This window comes from Coffea arabica, chromosome 1c (assembly GCF_036785885.1).
Source record: "Coffea arabica cultivar ET-39 chromosome 1c, Coffea Arabica ET-39 HiFi, whole genome shotgun sequence".
Classification (NCBI taxonomy): Eukaryota; Viridiplantae; Streptophyta; class Magnoliopsida; order Gentianales; family Rubiaceae; genus Coffea; species Coffea arabica.
Window position 1 is genome coordinate 7,332,162 of NC_092310.1, and position 2,915 is coordinate 7,335,076.

Here is a 2,915-nt window from a genome sequence, read left to right on the forward strand (position 1 = left end):
AATCGAACTTAACGATACATACCAAATACTACGAGTCAAAATAAAGAAAAGTCGCTTCCTTAACTAAATATTTAAATCTTACATCATGTTCACAAAAGATACATCAAGTTCCAAAATGCAACCATTAAAAGTCGACTACACATTTACAGCTCCGATTCCAATCAAAAGTATAATCTAGTCGGCTTTACCAAAATCTTCCAATCCAACCTGTTAAGGAAAACAAACTAATAGGATGAGCCAATACTCAGTGAGGCCAAGAAAACACACATGCAAACACATAATCCAAGTAGCGACAACAATTACATTGTAGGTAAGGCTATCAAATTCGAATAATTCACATTTCGAATAGGAAAAATAAACAGAAACAATTCAAGGATACTGTAGCTCTCAGGAGCTAAATTCCATGCAGTCGAGTCGAAGTCTTGATCACATCTCACGTTGACACTCCGTCAACCACATAAGTATCAAATCCGTAGATACACCACTTTTCTTCGAATCCCGTCACCGTTACACCCCCTTACCGGGCCCGCTCATCAAAGTTTTTGATAATACTCGAGTATATCATGGCAATACTGCACGAGTAATGCCGAGCAAGATCTCTCCAATAGATCATGCTCTACGAATATCTCATGGTTTGCTAAGCTTATCGACCAAGCCCATGCTGGCTCGATTCGCAAAGTTAGCCAACGAGTTTTGGGCGTCCCCCGAATATGAATACGAATACGAATATAAGTCGATGAGCAACGCTCAAATCGACGATTCCAAATAGGAATCACAAATACGGATCACATTTACGAATCACATGTACAAATCACATCCACATTACCATGTACAAGTTCGATACGAATTCACATAGCAAAATTCGAATATAATTTCATTTGAAAGAGAACGAGTGCGATAAAGTACACCCTCGTCTCAAATTTCAAATTTACATAACGGATAAGAAACAGATAACCACTTAACAACAAGTTCATGCACTTGACACTCACAGTGATTCAAGTAGCGAGTTCAAATGATGGTTTAGGCGTCTCCCGTGAGATCCTCTGGAAGGTCCTCTTGAGCGCCTGAGCATTTAATAGTGAATTATCATTCACACATCCCAATTATCAAGGAAGATTGTGCACTAGTACAATCTGGGAAAATTTCATGAAAATGAACCTCAATTACTAGTAAATCGAGGTTCAAGTGGAGTTTCTTAATGTACAAGAGCAATCGAGTTTTGTTATCTTGGAAATCAAGCATAAACATTCAAGTATTATCGAAGGAATAAGGAATACTTGAAAAACTCCATTTCCTTGAAATTCAGAAAATTTCAGTTTTAATACGATATTTTGAAAAAATCGTATCTCAGATTCCACATGTCGAAAATTGGAAAACTTGATACCGTTGGAAACCTCTTCCAAAGTACTAAAAGTTCTTAGAAGACACTTTTCCATGAATCTAAGTGGAAGTTGTTCAAAAATGAGCTTAAAGTTTCTGTTCCAAATCACCCAGGATTGAGCCGGGGTTGGTTTTTCGCTAACTTTGAAAATTCAGCAGAATTCACTCGTTGTAAACCAGCCCTTGAAATTTGTAGCTCAATTAGAGGTGCAAGTAAGGTTTCGGACAGAACAAGCGGTTCAAGAATCGGAGTTTCGATCACCAAGATATGGTAGCTCAAAGTTGGGAAAAATTCAAGACTGTTACAAAATTTCCAGATTTGGTTCCGACTTTGGACCTTTTGTTAAGTGTCGAAACGGACTTGAATTGACACCAAATTTTGTAGTATAATACTCCCATATGAAGGGTATCTCTCTATCAAATTTCATGGAAAAATACCCTCGGAAAGGTGGTTAATCAATCAACCAAAGTTTGGAAAAATCCTTAAGGCAATCTGTCCAAATCTAAGGTTTCAAAAATGAGGCAGTCGCCGTATTTTGATCATAACTCCCTCCATTTAACTCGGAATTGGGAATGGTTGATAGTGTTAGAAAATACATTCATAGGGCTAAAATTTCACAGAAGAAATTGTTTCAAGTTTCAGCATGCAACTGGTTCGAAATTAAGCCTAAAGTTGCAGCATCATCAAATCATTTCGGCAGAACGGAGAAACAGGACAGCCGACTTCAGATGAATGGTGTGGCTCACACACATGAAACCAGAATGTGCACTATACACCGTTGGAAACATGGGAACATCTAGTTTCAAATGCCACTAACGGCACTTGATTTCGACGTCGGAGTACGGAGTTATGGATGAAACACGAACACTGGTCTGGTTATGACGGCAACCGTTTTCCCACATTACTAGCTTTGGAAATAAATTCGTTTGACCCACCAAAACTCAGTATTTTTCAACGAAAATTTGTACACAACTGCTACAACATGTAAAAAACATAATCAGGCCATTAAATCCTCAGTTTCTGCATTAGAATGACCGAACAGAGCAGGGGTAAAATGGAAACTTTTTGTTTCAAGAGTTCAATAACGTTTCTGGTAACAAAGCACCTTTAATCTACTTCCTTAAGCTCTAATTCAGCAACAAAACCATCATCAAACATCATCACAGCCATCAACCCAAAGTGGGAGTTCATAGAGCCCACGTTTAACAATTTTCCCAACAATACAAGCTACTAAAGTGACGATTCTAGCTCAAATGCATAAATCAAACTCCAAAAGACAAGTTTAAGGTGATGGATTACTACCTACTTTGATGGCTGGTTAGGACAGAAGTTTCGGCCCCTTTGAAGCTTGAAGAACCGTGAAAGCTCCTCCCTTTTCCAGCTAAATGTGTTGTCCAAGACTTAGGCTAAGTGGTGCTAAATTTTTAGAATTCGGTGGTGATTTGCATGAGTTTTGGAAGAAGAAATGTTGAAGGTTTCGGTTGTCCCTTTTGCTGCTGCTATCCGGCCATGAAACTTTGCAGAAATGAAATGA

The 2,915-nt window shown here is 38.4% G+C and overlaps 1 long non-coding RNA gene across 1 annotated transcript; it reads right to left on the reverse strand.

The window, feature by feature from the left end:
• Positions 1–2,915, reverse strand: LOC140006207 (uncharacterized). The gene is made up of 3 exons (XR_011813843.1): positions 2,684–2,915; positions 990–1,064; positions 1–207 (listed from the first exon to the last, which is right to left on the reverse strand). It is a non-coding gene; the product is annotated as an uncharacterized lncRNA (long non-coding RNA).